This window comes from Triturus cristatus, chromosome 3_1, assembly GCF_964204655.1.
Source record: "Triturus cristatus chromosome 3_1, aTriCri1.1, whole genome shotgun sequence".
Lineage (NCBI taxonomy): Eukaryota > Metazoa > Chordata > Amphibia > Caudata > Salamandridae > Triturus > Triturus cristatus.
Genome location: NC_140583.1, coordinates 1,181,140,100 through 1,181,160,567, shown reverse-complemented (window position 1 = coordinate 1,181,160,567; position 20,468 = coordinate 1,181,140,100). Strand labels below are relative to the sequence as shown.

The window sequence follows — 20,468 nt, the reverse complement described above, 5'->3', positions numbered from 1 at the left end:
GACCAAAAAACTTCTGTAGCGCCGAACGGGCAAGACAGTAAGCAGTACTTCATTAACATCTGCACTAACACCTATGTAGCTACCTGACAGAAATCCAGGACAGGTACTCCACCTGCCAAAACAGCAGTAGCAGCCATTGATCGAGTGGAATGAGGCCACAGCCATGCAGGGAGCTGCTTATTGGCTAAAGGGTAGCAGATGTTAATGCAGAGTACTATCCACCCAGAGATTGTTCTTTTCTGCACTGCCTTGCTGATCATCATCTTAGTGGCAACTGGTTTGATTAATGTAAAATCTAAGTGTTCCCATGGGGCCCAGGCGATGCAGCCTCTTCTTTTGAAGGATGGGGCAGGGCAAAGAAAGCCAGAAGGGTGATAGCCTGCCTGAGGTGAAAAGGTGTTCCTACTTTCGGCAGCAATTCAGCTGAAGTTCTTAACACCAGTTTAGTCTGGGAAAAATGTTGTGCAAGTTGGCTGGACCCAGGGACCTGAAGCTCCCTCATAAGCCGCGCTGATGTTATGGCGGTGAAGAAGAACATTTTCAAGAAATTGGCTCAAAAGAGGTACGTATTTAAAAAGAAAGAATCAAATTCAGGTCCCACTGTGGCATTGGGGGGAAAGGGGTACAAGTGTCACTAACCTTTAGAAAATCTCATCACAGCAGGTGAAGTAAATAAGAAGGTGGATCTAGCAACCATAAAAAAAGAGAAAGAACAGGCAATTAACCTTTAACAGTTCCCAATGTGAGAGCTTACTGGGCCAAAGAAAAAACAAAAATACAATTTGGCTTGTAAAAGATCAGTCTGGCGGGTGCAGCACCAAATCACAAACTTGTACCAGTGCCTGGTGAAAGAGCACCTGACTGCTAAAATAACCTTCAGAAGACGATAAAAAGAAATCCGCTGCGTTGCTCAATCACCACAATCAGAGGTACGGATTGTGCCGGCTTGGTTGCAGGACTTTGCTCTGATACGGAGACAGAAGATACTCCTGAAGCAGCTGTCTGATAAGAAGACAGATGCCCATGCCCAGGAGATATGGGTAACAATAATAATAATAATAAAACCATTTCTAAAGCTCCTGGTTACACTAGCAAAGTGTGTCCCCGCGCTAACAAGTGCCACTCCTCCCTGAAGGCCAAAGTCCGGGGCATGCCTGGGTCCTGAAAAAAAAAAGGCTATCATTTACGTGGAAATAAGTAAGTTTTCAATTTTAATCTGAATCTTGCTTCAGAAGGTTCCATGCGTAGATTAAGAGGAAGCCTATTCCAATATTTGCTGGCTAGAAATCTAAAGGAAGCGCCTCCAATCTTGGCCTTGCGAACGCGGGGAAGTTGGAACAACATTGCTCCAGCAGATCTGAGGTTACGGATGGGACGGTGGATAATGAGAAGCTTGCGCAAATATCCAGGGCCTTTTCCCTGGGCGATACGATGAGCAAAACAGAGAGCCTTGAACCTAATTCGCTCCTCAATAGGGAGCCAGTGGAGTTCATACAGTGCCATTTTACCTGATGCTCTACGTGGGAGGTTTAACACCATGCGTGCTGCAGCATTTTGTACGCATTGAAGTTGGTGAATACCTTTTTTACTGAGACCCAGAAGGAGAGCATTGCCATAGTCCAGATGAGGAGTGACTAAGGCATGAATGAGTGTTTTTCTAGCACTGATGGGGAGAAGATCGAGAACTTTGCGGAGTGTTTTGAGTATTCCAAAGCATTTGCTCGCGATTTTGCTAATCTGATGCTTAAAGGAAAACTCCGAATCCAGCATAATCCCTAGGTTTCTAACAGACTCCACCGGGAGGGGAGTTACCCCTAGTTCCGTAGGCCACCAGGCGTGCGACCAAGCGGAGGAGGATTTACCAATCACTAAAACTTCAGTTTTGTCGCCATTAAGGCGCAGACAGTGGTCATTCATCCACCCTGCCACAGAAAGCATGCAGTTTGAGAAATTGGTGGCCGCCTCTGCCTGATTGTGGGTGAGTTTGATTATTAATTGGGTATCGTCAGCATATGTGACGATATCCACTCCAAAGGGTTCCACAATATGAGCCAACGGCTCCATGTAAAGATTGAACAACGTAGGGCTCAGGCTGGAACCCTGAGGAACTCCATGTCTGAGCTTTCTGAGGGCAGATTTATAAGGGGGACAATGCACCTGGAAGCTCCTGTTTTCTAAAAAGGATTCAATCCATTCCAATGCAGATCCCTTCACTCCCATGTCTGAGAGGCGAGACAGCAGCGTTGAGTGCAGCACAGTGTCGAAGGCTGCACTAAGATCTAATAAAACCAACGCTGCTGTCTGCCCCTCATCAACTAGTTGTCTCAGACACTCAGTGGAAAAGAGAACCACTGATTCTGTGGAGTGGCCTGCTCTAAAACCTGACTGTGTTGGATGGAGAAGAGAATTTTCCTCAACAAATTTCATGATTTGTATGTTTACTACCTTCTCTACCACTTTCGCACAGAACGGGAGAAGAGAAATAGGGCGGAGATTCTGTAGTTGGGAAATGGGCATTGCAGCTTTTTTCTTCAGAGGAATTACTTGAGCCCTTTTCCATACATCTGGCACATAGCACTCCTGAAGAGAAAGTGTGATAAGGTGTTCGATCTGATCAATCATGCCTTCGAGGACACCCTTACATCGCTTGGGAGAAATTACATCAAGTGGGGAGCCCGATTGGATGCTATTTATAATAGTGAGCAAGTCCTGCCTTTCAGGAACTTTAAAACATGTCAGGAGGGGTTGTGAGGCATAATCGGTTCTCATTGTTATGTGTTTATTTGGCAAGTTGTTAGTGAATGTGGTATGTATTAAGTCTAACTTCTTCACAAAAAAGTCCGCAATATTATCACATAACTCATTGGAGTAGGTATCTTGGGCCACTAATCTGATGGGAACAGTAAGTTCTTTATAGATGGAGAAAAGTTCTTTAGTGGGGTTTTTTGCCAGTTCAATCCGTTTCTTAAAATGAGCGCTTTTGGCTGCTCTTATTAGTTTGTGGTAGATTTTTAATTCTCTTTTATAGTTCAACATGTCTTCTAGAGAATAATTTTTCCTCCAGCTACGTTCCAAATTTTTACATTTGGCCTTTGCTACTATCAGATCTTTAGAGAACCAGGGGGCAGTTTTGATTTTTCTAGCGGGTGGCTTGGATGTCCATGGTGCTACAGAATCAAGAGCCCTAGACATCCATGTTTCACAGTCCTTCGATGCCTTAAGCAAAGTATTACTGAGCGGAGGAGGATCATTTAATAGGGCGGCTTTAAAATCATCCGGCGTAAACTTTCTCCAATCTCTGCGTTTTTGGAACTTAGGTTTAATAGGTCTATCTTTCTGTTGGGCAATTGCTACCTCAATAGGGATGATGAAGTGATCTGACCATGTTATTTGAATCGGTTTTGCAACTATAATCCCCTCCCAGTTAGCAAAAACAGGATCCAGAAGATGTCCTAGTTGATGTGACCGAGATGTAGATTGAAGTTTCAGTGCTAAACATTTAAATCTATCTACTACTCCCTGTGCCTCCTTACAATTGGGGTCCTCGAAGTGGAAGTTGAGGTCCCCCAAAATGAGGAATTTCTTGTACCGCAGTGCCCCTGAGTTATTAGCTCTGCAAGTTGATTACTAAATTGTGAGGACTTGCCAGGAGGTCGGTACACGAGAAGTCCATTAATAATAGTATGAGGATTAGCTACGATAGTGAAAAAGCCACCTTCACAGTAGGATAGTGTGGCCTTCTCTAAACAACAATTAAGATTATTTTTATAAATTATAGCCAGTCCCCCCCCCCTTTCTGCTTTTCTCTGTCAAGTCTGAGCAAATGGTAGTTAGCAGGAACAGCTTTCAAAGTCTCTGGGGTAGAGGCGTCATCTAGCCATGTCTCCGTTAAAAAGAGCACATCAAGATCCCTGTCTAATACTAGATCATGTATCTCTTGTTTGTGTTTCTTCATAGATCTGCAATTTAATAATAGGAGTTTCATGTTACACAGCGTCAACCCGTCATCACCCCAACCAAGGGTGGAAAAATGGCAGGTAGCGCAGTGAGGGGAAAATGTATCTGAGTCTAAGGACATAGAGTGGTGGCAACTATCTTCAACCTTGGGGCGGAGGGCTAACAGATCATTGGTGGTATAATGAATGAATCTGCTTTCATTACTGGGGGTGTAAGTAGCAGAGGTAAAGGTCCTGGCCCCGAGCCCCGGCCGGCCGCGGACGGGCGCAGACGGGCTTGCCTTCGGCGCGCCGCCGGCGCGCCCGCCCGCTGCGCGGACGGGGTAGTCCGTTGTTTTTATACATGTAGGAGGAGGGTGGGAGGGAGGAGCAACTAGACCGGCAGCCTTACCCTGCTCAAGATGGCGGCTGAGGAAATCGAGCAGGCAGCAGCCAGCGGCCAGTAACAGCAGCGCAGTGTCAGTGCAGCCAAAACGAACAGCCTCAGAGCAGAGCGCCAATCTCACAGCAGGTAAAGGGAGAATTAAAAATGGCAAGCTAAATAATTACAATCTCTAAAACGACTTTATTAAATGTATAGCACGCAAATATCAAGTTAAAATATTCAAGGAGAGAGCAAAGAACCCCCAGCTTCCGCCTCAGGGGAGAGCAAACAAACTTTCATGGCCCACTTTGCAGCCACTAGGTTCACTTGGGCCTAGCCCCAGAGAGCCTTGATCATCTTCACAACTCAAGCAGGAGGGTTTGAGGCAAGCAGGCATACAGGAGTCCTGAATTCCACTCTGAAGAAAGGGGTCTCCAAGAGAGCCCTCTTGGGAATTTCAATGCACAAAAGTGCTGACATTGCATGTTCATGGCGGTGCCAAAAAGACTGATCCAGTGTTTTCCCAACTGCTGGAAGTCGCCCTTCACTACCCTCGAGTGTAATTACCATCAGTGATCTGCTAAGCCTCAGCGACTGTTTAAACCTCCCTGGTATTTAGAAATCCTGCCAGGTGTTTACCACCAGAGAGATGTTCTAGTCATTCAGCCACATCCAGGTGGTTATAGCCTTCTGGTGCAGGACCTAAGACCACCCTCAGCTCTGCTTGTTGCAGTACAAACAGACCATGGGCTTGTCTGCAAGGACCTGTAGCAGCCTTAAGTTGTTCATTGGTAGGCCTTCAATGCCAAACATATCTGCTGGAGACCAGAGTCCTCTGATTTCCAGCTCTCCCAGATGGTCTCCCTATCACAGTAATACTGCATCAGTCAGCACCATCTGCTCTGGGTAAAGTAATGGGAGATGTCGGCTGCTGGCCTAATCGCAGACTAGCAGCCACCACTGCATATCTTTTGCAGTCTGCTCCGAAGCCTGGATGGAATAAGATCAGTGCCTCTGTTGCTGCACCCACTGGGAGTTCAAATTCCACTGCAGAGCCTGCATGTGTCATCTGGCATATTTGCACAGCAGGGTACAAGAGGCAGACAACCCCTTCACCTCAGAGTCCTCCTCACTGAAGTCCAGAACAGAGGCTGAAACATGGGGAACATAACCCAAATGACCTGGACTTTCCTCTCCAATTGAAAGGCATGGAATTGCACAGTATCCACAATGGCTCCAATCAACGGTAGAGTCTGTGAAGGAATCAGGTGTGACTTTGACACTTTAACAGTGAACAGTAATGATGCTAGAATGTTCGCCGTTGTCTAAAGATGGTCTATGACTTCCTGGGGCTAATCCACCTTCAACAGCCAGTCTTCGAGGTAGGGGGAAGCCTGGAATCCCAGATTTCTGAAGGTGTGCTACGACTACTGGTGAGGCCAAAAGAGCACACCAAACTGAAAATGCTCTTGGCCCACAGTGAACCACTGTGGGCCTGCAGGATGAGGATATGGCAAATGGATATGGCAAAAGGGTCCTGCAGGATCAAAGCTACTATCCGGTCTCCTGCATCCAGGGTAGATAGCCTAATCTAGCCTGAGAATCTTGAATCTGTCCATTCACAGAAAGGTGTTGCAAGGCTGAAGATCTGAAACAGGACCAAGGCCTCCATCCTTCTTTGGCATCATAAAGTAGCAGGAGTAACCCAAATTTCCTACCTCTTGGGCCGGAAACCTCTGTATAGTCCGGTTAGAACTGGGGGTCTCTAGCTGGCAGAGGTAGGTACCTTTGACCTAATTGGGACCCTTGCTTCAAGTCAGGATAAGGGGGTACACTCCTGGATTACCCCTGTTCACCCCCTTGGTAGCTTGGCACGAGCAGACAGGCTTATCTCAGAGGCAGTGTGTAAGGCATTTGTGAACACATACAGTAATACAGTGAAAACAATACAAATGGACACCACACCAGTTGAGAAAAATAAGTAATCTTTACTAGACTTAACACAAGGCCAAACGATAAAAATCCACAATACTGTAATCAAAAATAGTCTCTAAAATGATAGAAGATGCCTTAGTTCAATGTAGATGGTAAATGCAACACTTTACTCTCATAGTACCTTCAATGAGTCACGCAATACAAACAAAAGGGTCGCAGGGAAGGTGATGCGTCGGTTCCTTGCTTCGGGGGAGGTGTTGCATCGGTTCCTCTCAGTGATTTGGTGCGATGCGACAAGATGGCGCCTCGATGTGATGCGACGATCCGGTGTGATGCGAGAAAATGGCGTCTTGATGCGTTGCGACATCATTGGATGCGATGCGTGCACGCCCGACGGCCGTACGGCGAACTCAGTAACTTCTGAGCCGCGTCAGGCCCTGCGACAAGCTTCTCCGGTGATGCGACGGTGACCTCTGCGGCGGCGACCCGCTTCTCCTCGTTGCGTCGCCCCTAAACAGTAGGCACCTCTTTGCAGGCAAAATTCCACAGCAAGGGAATTCTGTATCGCTGAGACTTCAGGCAGAAGGCAAGCTCAGTTCATGCCCTTGGAGATTCTTCTTCAAGATTGCAAAAGTACACACAAAGTTCCTTTTCTCCTTTCCTTGGCAATAAAGTAACCACTGCAGGCCAACCCCACCAGCACAGCACAGGGGCAGTCTCCTCCTTCAGCTTCCTTGGTTCTTCTCCGTGGCAAAGGGTCGTCTTGATTCCCAGAAGCAATCTATAGTCTTGGGGTCTGGGTCCCCATATTTATACTACTAAACCTTTGTCCTCTGAAGGCAGAGGGGCCTGTACCTAGTCCAAACCAGTACTGTGCAGTCCTGGAGCACTTTGTTTACAGGACTCCTTCATTCCTTTGGTAGGGTGGGCCAGGGACATCAGACGCACCACATGAGGTGGAGCCAGCGTTGTGGAAGGCAGGCACAGCCCTATTCAGACCCAGGTGCTACTCCTCCCACCACTCTACATGCAGATAGGTCTATTCAGCCCTTGCTGACTCACCCTGTCTCCTGGAATCCCCCAGCCCCTATCACTTACAAAACCAGACACACAATACACAAGCTAGCAGAGGCAGGCTGGATGGTTAGGTAAAAAGATACCTACTTTCTAAAAGTGTTTTTTTCAAACACAGAATGTTAAAACCAACTTCACTAAAAGATGTATTTTATCATTCTGAGTTCAGGCATACTAAACTCAAATTTCTACCATGTTCCCTGGGTCAGTTAGGATTATAAGGTGTTATAATCAAACTGCCAAATCTGGCCTATGGGGACTGGTAGCCTTGCAATAGTGAAAAGCGAAAATGGCTGTAATTCACTATCAGGACATGCCACACACATCAGGGCATGTACTTACAATGCACCCTGCCCTTGGGCCTACCTTAAGGGTGCCTTATATGAAGCAAGGGGAAGGTTTAGGGACTGTTAAGTGGGTGCACTTGCCAAGTCGACATGGCCGTCACAGACTGCACACAGGCTCTGCAATGGCAGGCCTGAGACACTTTACAAGCTGCTTCTGTGGGTGGCACAACCAGTGCTGCAATACTACCAACATTTGATTTACATGCCCTGGATACACATGGTGCACTGTACTAGGGTCTGACAAGTAAATCAAATAAACCAATCACGGAGTCACTAATCCAATACAACACTTTACAATAGGGAGCACTTGCACTGTAGCACTGAATAGCAGTGGCACAGTGCCCAAAGCATCTAGACCAGCAAAATATATAGCAAAAAGACGGGAGGCAACAGCAAAAAAATGGGAGACCCACGCCAATGGTGCCAGGTCTAACAAGTCTTTGGTCAAAAGAGCCTGCCCTTCCTGCTGCATAGACAAGAGGTCCTCCATCAGTCATTCTAATGGTGGTGAAAGGTGTGACAGGGTAGAAAGAAATGGGAGGGCATACTTCCACAGAACAATCTGGATGCCTCATCTGTCAGAAATAATGTCTTTCATGAAGCGGCAAAGTGCACACCTGATATCATTAATTTTTCTATGTTTTTCTTTCAACATAACGATCGCGTGCAACCCGGGAGCGTGGTCAGCCCGGCCAGGCAATTAAGACATATGCACAAGAACCTGGAGTGGAACACCCCCCCACCGGATGCACAGCTATTTTCCTTTGCATATACAAATGCCACTAAGTTCATGTTTCACCAATTTTTATTGTTTTTCTTCCAAGTAATCCAGGCTTTATCAATTCTTCATCACATTCCTCATGTCACAAGGAAGACGCTTACATTGTTACTATATGCTTAATGCTGCAAGAATGCCAATCCAGGCCTTATCCTGCAACATGCCAGTGTATATAAGCTTTATCCACAATCGTTGGTCGCTTTTACCCAATGCATTTCGGGCCTGTTTCTTGGCCCTTCGTCAGGGTAATTTCTGAAAATTCTAAATGCATCAATTGGATTTAGGATTAACCCCACAATATATCTTCAATGATTATGCATGAAATCACACTAATTCATGTTTCCCCAACACATCAACGTATTCCCACTAAAAAAACATAGTCAAAGACTACCCCTCATTGGATATCCGTGCTATTTGTTCTATTCGTTCACCGATCAACCAGCCCCTCTCCCCTTAACCTCCCTCACTGGTTTAACCTCCCTTACTATTCACAAACACCTCCTTAGTGACATCCTGGCAATGTTAAATCAAACTTGTTGTTCTAAATTCATCATCAAAACTGTTGATTCGTACCTGTAAAACTGTGACCATGAGCGTCCTCCCAGCATATTCACCACCAAACGAACCATAACCATCCGTTCACTCACTGTTTTTAACATCACGTGTCTCCACCCCTTCGCTCCACCGGTTCTTAATCAAAATTCTCCTCCCATCCTTCGACCTACTTCAATGTACTCTCTGCCTACAAGTCCCACAGTGCACTGCATACAGCAGCCTGTACGTAACTGAATCAGCAGTTCCCAGAATCTATCCCATTCCTCTTAAATCAGTAACATCCCAAATATCCAGAAAAATACACCGCCCGCCCTCAGATGTCATCACGTTGATTGTGCTACGATATTCCGAACATAAAATATATTTGCTGGATTTCATAAAACATCACGCACAGTGTGCTTGTAGCGTTAAAATAACCTCCTTATGTAATTTCAAAAACAAATATCCTTAATGCATGTAAAAATAATCAGTTCATTCAATTCCAACTTTGAAGTGAATAGTTCGTATGATTGTCTCTCTTGTGACAGCCTCATTTTATCTCTCCAGTTTTCCAAGTACGCCAATGGGTGCTACTTGCCCAAAGGGCCGACAGTAATATGTGTATTTCATGAAGCGGCAAAGTGCACACCTGATATCATTAATTTTTCCATATTTTTCTTGGATCTTGTACTGATAGTAATAGAAGCCCATAGCATATCCTCAAACTGCACCGAATTGTTGAGTAAACTGCCAGGTAGGTTCAGAAAGGTTGATGAAGTGAGGTACGGCATGACGACCTTTAAATTGTTCCAGGTCAGAGTCCGCATTCTTACCAAAGAGGCAAGAGCCATTGAATGGCCTATCCATCAAGGATGTCTGGATCTAAGCAATCAGCCGTCTCCAGACCTGATCTGATGACAAATTAAGCTGCATCTCATCCATCCTAAATGGTTTGGGGTGAAGACGCCCATAGGTTGTCTGGAACTACCTGTAAGATTTGGCTGACCATGTTCCACAATGCATGGGTGTAACAACTCAGGAGTCAGCTGGTAAAGAGAGAATGCAGGATAAGGCCAACTGAAGAAAACATGTGCATTGGCAACTGTCTCCATGTATTTGGATTCCCAGTCAGGAGAGGCCATGGGGAAGGTGTTAGGGTTGACTTTGCTTTCAATGCCTGCAACACCAGGCTCTATGGCGTCGGATGTTGTATCAGGAAGTCAAGATCGCTGGTCTGATCTGTAACCAGTCAGTCGACTGGTGGTCAGAGCATGGTTTAGTCCAAGTGAGCAATCTTGAGGTCTTCAGCTCACCAGGCGCCTGACTCCTCCAGCCTTTTTATGAAGAACCTCTGGTAAGGTGGTTTTTTTTCACCTCTATAGTAGGGACATGCCGGGCAAAAACCTTAGCAGCCCATTATTTAGAACTGCAAAAGAGGCACTCTGTTCTGTGGTGGGGCCAGGAGAAGAGGTGTCCAATCCACTGGCTTATGTTAGTTCCTTGTACAATTTATCTTCATTATTTTGAGGGAGAAATGTGTTCTGTATCTCTTAATAGTGACTATTGGTGCCAAAAATTTAATGTAAAGTATGAGCACAGCCCCATGGGAAAGGCGGTGTGTCTGAGTCAGAGTGGTTGCCAACGGGGCTGTGTTCCAGTGGGATTGGAGAGAAGCCAAGATAGAGATTAGATCGACTAGGAGACCACTATGGGTTGTGGATCCTCTGAAGGCGCAGAGTGTGACACCAGCAATGAAGCTGGCGCACAACCCTGAGCAGATTTGAGAGGCATAGGCGGTCCCAGTGGAAATCTGACTGAAGGATCCTGTGTATCTTTTGGGCCAGAAGGAGCATCAAAAGGAAACAGAATTGTGACAAAAATGTACAGCATGGCCTCTCTAAAGGCCTCAACTTGCTGCGACGTTGCTTGATTCTATAATTGGCACCTCTGGGGTACAAGACGTGAGACTGGGTAGCACGTTGATACCCTGTCTAGAGATCAAGAGCGGCGGGAATGGGGCAGATTCCATTAGGTGTTCTTCTGCTTCAACTTACCTGAAGCCTTCGACCGTGATGACGATTTGCTGCGGGAATGACTTAATGAGAGGGAAGGCAACTGGGACCTTCCTTTCGACATCGACTATTCACAATATGGAGTCCTTGATGGGCTTTAGAATCATCTGCGACTCCAAACCCAACATGCATACCTAATGGGTATCTTTACAGACAATTGTTTGCGACAGTACTCACAAGGTTTAAACCCTATTGATTTAGGAAGGGACATTTGAACATTCTCACAATAGATGAAAGGAGGAGCGCTTTGGATCTGCTTCTGAAGGTGTGGAAAGAAAGGAAAAGACTCCAAAAACATATGTGGCACTTATATGCAGCTTCATGTGTCACTTCTGGGGCAGAAGGCAGTTGTCGCAGAGCCACACAATGCCACCTATCAGCGTGCAATAGTACTGCTGGGTAATATTTTCAATTTAAAAAATCGGTGGCTAGGAGCATCCATAAAAAAAAATTATAATCTGGCAACTCCATAAAACAGACTTAAGTAGACTAGTTGGCACAGGCTCAGTTTCTAGTGCCTAAATACAGTGCCCCACCCCCACAACAAACCGTCACCCTAAAGAAGCCATACGTGTAGTTTTGAGACTCAATGTTTAAAATAAATAGTAACCTAGAATAACGTTGCCAGTGTCTAGTTAGGGCACAGTTCAGGAACTTGAAATTCCAGAAACCAGTTGAGGACCCAGCTATAATGTATCATTTTCAATGTGACAGAAGTAGTAAAGAGCTAGCACTCATCATGGCAAACTCAGGGGTACCTTAAACCTTATTACTATGCATCTTGAAATCGAATAGCTGCGGTAGGAATTTTCGAATGGCATGGCCTCCACTAGGACTGGCACTAATCTCCAAGATCTATGGCTTCCTAACTTGTACCAGGAACTGGCCCTAGGCTTAGGGCTTCAACAACATTTTTAAAAATCAATAGCGCCAAAAAGTATGGGCTTGAAAGTTAATTTAAATGGTAAAATGTTAGGGTGGTCTCCAGCTAACAGTACCAGTTAGACACTGCATCCTGGTCCATTTGGCTATGGGAAGAGGACTAACTATTTCTCTTCATCTTGCGCGGCATGGGCTGTAACAGTGAATGCACAGCCAAGACAGAATGTTTCAGTTCCATGACCCAGATGAAGCTGTTCAAGAATCTTGCTTATCCTGGCCAGTTGGGCTGAAAGGATCTAGAAGAGCTTAGGAAAAAGTAATATTGACATTCCCCTGGTAACTAGTTCTTGTGCAGGTCTTTATAGATTAGGTCGACTTATTCTGGTGGGCGCTGTTCAGCTCCTCATTAGGGAAAGTTTCCTTTGTCTTTCTCTGGTCACTGCAGCAAGGCTTTATGGAGGATAACCAGACTTAGTCCAAGTCTGGAGGGAGAGCACCAACCCAGCAGAGGATCAGCTATTGGTTCTACTCTATCCAACAATGATGAGCAAGGCTTGGGATGGGATAATCCTTATTCTGCATGTCCTTGATAGAACTAAACCTTTGAATCATGTTTACTGGGACATTTTTCATTCTTTGTCTGTACCAGAGGTGATGATTTTCCTTGTTTAAAGCTTATTCATCACATGAGAAGCCATTCTCACCACCGGCTTAAAACATTTTTTAAGGTAGACCCTGCAGATCAATTTGCTGCTTTCATAATATCCTTCAGTCTACCTCATAAGCAAAGGCTTTAGATACCATAGCGCCACTGGTTCAGTGATCTCCAAAGGCAGTAGTGTCAACGGCCATTTTTGACATAGCTCAGTGCACCTACTTGGGCAGGGAAATTGTCCCAAAGTTGTTCCCAATGTAAATCAGTAATTGCTGGACCCCTGTCGGATGGACTCCCCATCATCTTCTCAAAGGTCATGTGAGAAGGTGGGTTGGTATATGCTGTCCACTAATTAAAGTGGGCTCCTTGTACCAGGCCACACAACCCTTTTGATGTCGGAGGACAAAGATAACCTTATTGAAAGCTATCCTAGTGGTAGCTATGGAGAGCAGCCTTCAGGCTTAATCTTGAAGGAATGTAAAGCAGCTTGTTTAACCAGAATATCGCCTCCTAAATGATTAAATGAAAGGAGAACCACAGTGTTGATATAAAAATATGTATTTATTAATATAATACTCTCTACTAGTCTTTACACGAGACTAGGGCATAAAGCACACAATACTACATCAATAGAACATTCGTAAATAGCGAAATGCACAGCGGGCTCCAGGGGGAGACCGAACCATATACTAAAAAAATTGTATAACAACAACGACTTCTATAGACATAGTGCCTATAGCACGTAGAATCGCTGGGACCCCAAGGAACCACCCAGAGGAGTGACACAGGGAGCCCACGGAGGACGGGTGCAGTGAGGAAACAAAGACGCGTGCTCCGTGCAACTCTATGTGAAAGTCGCGGTTGGAAATCTACTAGTTAAGGACACTTCTAAGAGGACTTCGAGCAAACCCTTTGGAACTTAGGAGGTTCTAAGGCCAACCTACCAGTGAGTACCGAAGTACCAGTGTTACCTATCCCAGAGGAGCTGGGTGCATAGGGGTCAAGTGGTGTCGGAAACCTTCGTCGTTTTCAATGGAGAGCTGCAAAGAGGTCCTGCTGCCAGGAGGGCGAGGAATGTCCTGTGAAATCCAAGCCTGGATTTGAGGGGAGAAAAACCTGAAAGCAGAGGGGACAGAGTCTGGGTAACTTCAGATGACCAGGGGCTCAGTAGTCGAATGCTCACCGATGTCGAGTGCTTCAGGAGTGACGGGTTGCTTGACTCTGCAGCTACAGGGACCAGGAGACGTCGAGGACTACCAGAGTCCGGAGGTGAGCTGTCCCATGAAGGAGGTCGAGAGCTGAGGGGTCGATGTCCGGCTGGAGCACCAACAAGTCTTGCCAACTGCAACCCACGCGGTCAGAGGAAACAGGTTACGATGTGGACCAGCAAGGTCCAGGGGACTCTCCAAGCAATAGAGAGTCGGGGCACGTCTGGAGAAACCAGGTAAGCCCAAGAATTAGCAAGGTGACCCTCGCCAGGACCCACAGGCCAACGGACCTGGGATCGCGAGGATACCTCAAGGAAGTCTACAAAGCACCAGCCCACAGGACACTTGTGGAGTGGAGGCCGGAAATCTTCGGTGCAAATACTGTTCGGGGTCAGGACTACACGAAGTCCAAAGCACAGGCTCAGGAATCGTCACTGAGCATACGCAACTGCAAATGTAGGCGGTGCACAGGGGTTCGGGTTGCACGGTCCCCACGAGGGATAATGGTCTCATAATCGCTGAAAGGGCAGACCGACCTCGAGGACCTTCGGGAACCCACCTCCTGTATTGCTGAAATCTTCGGAGCTCTCAAGAGCTCGGGAGAAGCAAACCTGTCAGATGTGTTTAGGTGCCTCCTTTACTCCAAGGGAGATTCTTCAGTCATCCAGCGTCATGCAGGCAGTCGAAGTACTTGGTTTCTTCTTAGCAGAATTTTGTCCAGATAAAATCTAAAGTCTGGTAGCCAGGTTACCCACTTTATACCCATGGGAAGGGGTTGGAAAGATTCTGTGGACCCCCCTAGGGTAGGGGCAGGACAGAGGGTTGGCTACACCCATGTCCTTTGTCCAGTTTTGCACCAGAGCAGGAGCAAATGGCTCCTGGAACTGGTTTGAGCTGGACTATGCACAAGGATACCAAATGTGCCCCTAGTGCAGACTTTCTGGCACTCTAAGAGTGCACCCACCCAGCCCCAATTCACCAAATCCTGTCTGGGAGGTGGTTACACCTCCCTGTGTCAGGATGCCTACAGTCATGCCTTCCTCTGCGCGAGCTTAGCTCAGCAGCAGGACAGCAGAATGGTGTCTGTGGCTGGCAGCATCCATTTTGTGCTGCCCAGGTCGAGAAAGCTGGTACCGAGTATACCGGTGACCCACGTTTTACCTTTTAGAAGGGTGGAATCATACCTCCCCCGCCAGTTACTGGCGGGGAGGTATGATTCAAAGGTGTTTGACACCAAACACGACATGTTTCTAAGCAGCCGTTTTAAAGTTAGCATTTACTACGAGGTTATAATGCACTTAAACATATATGTCTGGCTGCATCACAGACAGCCCCGGAGAATGGTCGCGGAAGGCTGCAGAGGGGCTCTGCTCATGCAGGGGCACCCTCACGTAAAACCCAGCACCCTACCTTCAGGATTGTTAAGGTCTGCCATAGGGGTGACTGATAGGTATTTAAGTGTAGTGATTTAAATAGATATAGTGAACCTACATCTCAAGTAAGTGGTGCAAGCACCAGCTTACACAGTCTGCTGTAGCAGGCTGGTCGTGTCAATTTGGATGGCCTCTCAGCGGTGGCATAATACATGCTTCAGCCCATGGGAGGCCTCTGGAGTGTACCTAAAATACACGTATATCGAGTTACAGGAGAAAGCAGATAAGATTGGGGTCCTGGATAGCAGGATCCCAGTCAGACAAGGCCAAAAACAGTGTAACATCGGCAAAAAGTGGGGGTAACCATAAGAAGCATATACTACTTTCCTACAGGTCGTAAAACACTGAACCACATAGAGCTTTAAATTATCTGGTAACAATGGGTATAACAAAATTAGGGTATCTGATTTGGTATGCCCAAGTACAAAAAAAAAAAATAACTTCATCTGGTGTATACATTCTCCAAGACAAGTCAAGGGCTCGGACATCTGACGCGAGACAAAGCAATATGTGTAGCTTAGTTGAAATTGCAATCCTAGAGAGAAATGTGTTGCCTGGCCAAGACAAGATGAGACTGGTACCACATTAACATCACAGAACATAGATTTGGGATTCAGAGAATTAGAAAGCCAAATAGCTAGTCGTTTGCGAGCTAACAGTAGCTCCCAGACACCTTCAAAGTAGCTCACAGCCTTGAGTTCATTTTTAAATAGGCACAGGGTCACATTCTTTTTTTAAGTTATGGGAAGGCCGTGTTTATTTTACATTATCACCAGGTCGCAGACAACAGGGCCTGATAATGAGCAGTGTACAGTCACATTGATGACCCAGGCTGAGGCAAGGAGGTGAACAACTGAAGCACTGAGGTATTTAACTTGTAAATAAAGGTCCTTGTCAACTCTATATAGGAGCTGTGAACAAAATTATGTTTACCAATGCTCTTAAATGGGAAAGATTTTAAATGAAAAGTTAACCTAATGATTAAGTTAAATCTTCATTTTAATTTTCTCCCATTGCAAAGTGTCGCTCTCTGTGTAAATTATTATTGTGATTGGTTATCCATGATTGGCATATTTGTTTTACCAGTAGGTCCCTAGTAAAGTGCACTGAGTGTCCCAGGGCGGGTAATTCAAATGCTAATAGTGGGCTTGCAGCACTGATAGCCACCCACATGAGTAGCTCTAAAATAGGTCTCCGGCCTGCCACCGCAGTGCCTGTGCGCAGTTTGTTAACTGCCATGTCGACCTGGCCAGTGTACCCACTAGCCAGACCTTACCCTTCCTTTTTCTTACACATAGGACACCCCCTATGCTAGGCCCAAGGTGCCCCTCTGGGCAGGGCGCAGTGTATGTGAAAGGTAGGACATGTACTAGTGTGGGTAACAGGTCCAGATCGTGAAATACTGCCAAATTCGTTTTTCACTATTGAAAGAGAAGTGTGACACTGCCACAGCAGCCGCTGTCGCATTGAGGAAGCGTGTCGCCGCTGCTCGCCATCGCATCACCGGAGAAGAGTGCTGCAGGCCCGTCGCATCGCTTAGGAAGCGCGCCGCCGCTGATCGCAGTCGCAACACCGGAGAAGAGTGTCACAGTCACCAAGGGTGTCATCACACCACCGGGGAAGCGTGTCGCAGGGCCTGTCGCGGCTCAGAATACCACCGAGTTTGCCGCACGGCTTTAAGGCGTGCACGCAACGCCTCCACGTTGTCGCATCGCAACAGAGACGCCATTTTGTCACATCACACCAGATCGTTACTACGCATCAAGGCGCCATCTTGTCGCATCGGAACCGGAGCGCAGGAAGAATCTGTGAGAAGGTGGCCTGATATATGCTGTCCACTAGTTCTAGTGGGCACCTTGTATCAGTCCAAACAACCCCTTATGGTGATAGGTTAAAGACAACCTTTATTGAAAGCTATCCTAGTGGTAGCTATGGAGAGCAGCCTTCAGGCTAAGTCTTGAAGGAATGTAAAGCAGCTTGTTTTACCAGTCTGTAAGCTCTTGAATGATCAGATGAAAGGACAACCACACCAGGTATATATTCAAAATATATGTATTTAAGATAAAACACACCCCTCTAGTCTCTTTATGAGACTGGAGTTCGAAGTACTTAGTTTACAAGTCAGCAATTATCAGTAATAGCACAAATACACGTTTGGGCCCTAGGGGAGTACCAAACCATATACCAAAAAAGTGGTATAAGAACCACGACTGGAATAGACACAAGGCCTAGAGCATCGCTTGGACCCCAAGGAACCACCCAAGGTAGTGACACAGGGGACCCACAAGGACTGTATGCAGTGTGTAAACACAACCGCGGGTTCCCGTTATCTTCTATGGGCAATCTCGCGGTTGGAAATGTAAAGATTAGGGACACTTCTAATCGAGTCAGGACCAAACCCTTTTGGACTTGGGCAGTTCTAGGGCTAGCACCCATGAGAGCACTGGAGTACTCGAGTTACCTCACCCAGGGAAGCCGGGTGCATAGGTGTCTTTTGGTATCGGGTCGCGTCGTCTATTTCAATGGAAGCCTGCAAAGAACTGCTGCTGCCGTGAAGAGGAGAAGTGTCCAAAGAGATCCAAGCCTGGATCCAGGATGGAAGGAACCTGAAAGCAGAGGGGACAGAGTCTGGGTCACTAGCCAGTGACCAAGGGCAGGATGGCCCAATGCCCACAGATGTCGGGTGCTTCAGGTGAGTTGATGGGTGTCTTGACTCTTCAGCCACGAGGTCCAGGAGGCGTCGACGAAGTCCACGAGCCGGATTCGAGCTGTTCCACGAAGTCTGTCGAGTGCTGCGGTGTCAGCGACCAGATTGGACCCAACAAGCCTTGGCAACGGTAAGTCACTGGAATTCAGAGAAAGGACTGCAGTGCAGACCAGCAAGGTCTGAGGGACTCACCCAGCGAGGGTAAGTCAGGGCACGTCTGGAGCAACCAGGAAAGCCCAATTAGAAAAGTAGTTGCCTTCATGGGGACCTGCTAGCCAACGGGCTAGTGATCGCGAAGGAGCCTCGAGCGGTCTCACTTGAAGCTGGCCCACGGGTCACTCGTGGAGTGATGGCCAACAATCTTCGGTGCAGGAGGTGCTCAAGGCTGGGGCTACTCAGAGCCCAAAGCACAAATCCGAGGAGGACCAGGAAGATAGTGTTGCTGCAAAAGCTCACGGTGTCCAGGGGTCACGGTTCCACGTCACCCACGACAGCCACGGGACTCAGGTTTGCTGTGGACTCAGGGTAGCATCGGGAAGTCTGGAAATTCACCTCTGGTGATGCAAAGACTTCGACGTCCGGCGGGAGCTTCAGCGATGCAGACCGGTCAGTTGCTTCTTTGGTGCCTGCCAAGCAGGGGAGTCACTCCTTTACCCCAAGGGAGATTTCTTCAGTCTTCTAGTCAGGATAGAACATCGAAGGTCCAGGATATATGTTGTAGAGTTTCGTCCAGGGTAATCTAAAGTCCTAGGGACTGGATTCCTATACTTATAGTAAGTTTAGGGGATGGACTAACCCTAAGGCCCCACCTATGGGTGGGCCTGGAAAGAGGGGTGGTTACACCCATTTCCTTTGTCCAGTTTCGCGCCAGAGCAGGGGCAGGTAGCCCCTGCAACCAGTTTGAACATGGCTATGCACAGTGACAGCAAACGTGCCCCCAGTGCAGGACATCAAAGAACCAGAGAGTGCTCCCGCCCAGCCCCAATACACATCTGCCTGTCTGGGGAGGTGGTCACACCACCCTTCGACAGGAAACCTACTGTCCAGGCCTCCCCTGACAGAGTTTCGGTCAGCAGCAGGAGGCCAGACCCGTGTCTGTGGCAGAGGCATCCATTTTGTGATGCCAGGGCTCAGGAAAGTCCTACCGGGTTTGACCAGTTTGAACATGCCGTTCCCTCTAGAAGGGTGGAATGTTACCCCCGACGCCAGGACTGGCGGGAGGGGGAGGGAGGGTAGTTTTCCAAAACGTTTGACACCAAACACAACATGTTTGGATGCTGCCATCCCAAAGTTAGCATTTACCGCGATGTTATAATGCACTTAAGAGTATATGGTATGGCTGCATCACAGAACAGCCATAAGTAAGTATTCACACAAAACCAAGGACTCCGCCTTCAGGATTGTCAAGGCCTGCCATAGGAGTGACTTATAGGTTTATATGTGTCTGTATATATGTGTGGATATAGGTAGCCTATACCACTGTAAGGGGTGCAAGCACACCCTTACCCAGGATGCAGTAGCAGACCTGTGGTGCCCTTTTGGAGTGCTTCCCGGGGGTGGCATAATACATGCTGCAGCTCCTGGTAGGCCTCTGAGGTACCTATGCCCTAGGTACATAGTATACCATATACTAGGGGCCTATAAGGCACTCCAGACTCCAATTAGATACGTACCTAATGTACATGGAAACCATTTTAGAGAGGAAGCAGCTAGGATGTGGTCCTGATTAGCAGGGCCACAACCAGACTAAGGTCGAAAAACAGTGAAACACCAGCAAAAAGTGGGTGTACCCATGTGCAGCAGATCCTACTCTCCTTCAGAATCGACGCATCGCCTTCTCCGCGCCCCTTTTGTTTGATGTTTAAATCTGTTTTTATTGTTTTAAACGAAAACACTCTTTGGCAGCGTACATGACAGACAGGAATTTGTAAGCATGTGCAGGTGATTGTGCCGTACTGGGGCCAGTAACTACTGTTCTGTAACATGCATTCAAACTATGCTTCAACCGCTTCTCACTCCAGAGCTAACTGCAATATCTTTAGCAGTTCTGGTGCAGTCTCACAAGGAGTGACCGGAGCAACCGTGCGTCAACCAAAGCTCCGTACCTGTAAGCATATGCCGCCCGCTCAGTTCAGGTATTTAAAACAGACAAGTTACATACAATTCCCAAGGGCTAATCATAACAATAACAATGGCAGCATGGACTATTTATGCATACGTGTTACTCCTCCTTCCACCACTATCTCCCCACCCTTCCATCCCCCCCGGGTTCACTTGTGTGCGCCTCAGCTTCGACGACCCCTGTGTGATTACGGACGCCGCAGCGTTGGGCTAGAGGATGTAGGGACATACTATCCCGTCAGTAGAGCAGCCCGCGGTCCACCCTCACTCGCGCAGACACTGCCTACCACCTCCAATGGCCCCGCGCAACCCTCCGTGCCCAGGCGTCTAAGCTCCCCCAGTAACTGCCCCCATCGGTCCGCCATGGGTTCCCTCCGCAGGCCCAGAGTTTCCTCCCTCCGG

The 20,468-nt window shown here is 47.3% G+C and overlaps 1 protein-coding gene across 2 annotated transcripts in view; it reads right to left on the bottom strand.

The window, feature by feature from the left end:
- The window catches only part of SRPRA (SRP receptor subunit alpha), a 1,746,362-nt gene that overhangs the window by 1,326,320 nt on the left and 399,574 nt on the right, over positions 1-20,468 (bottom strand). The window lies entirely within an intron of this gene.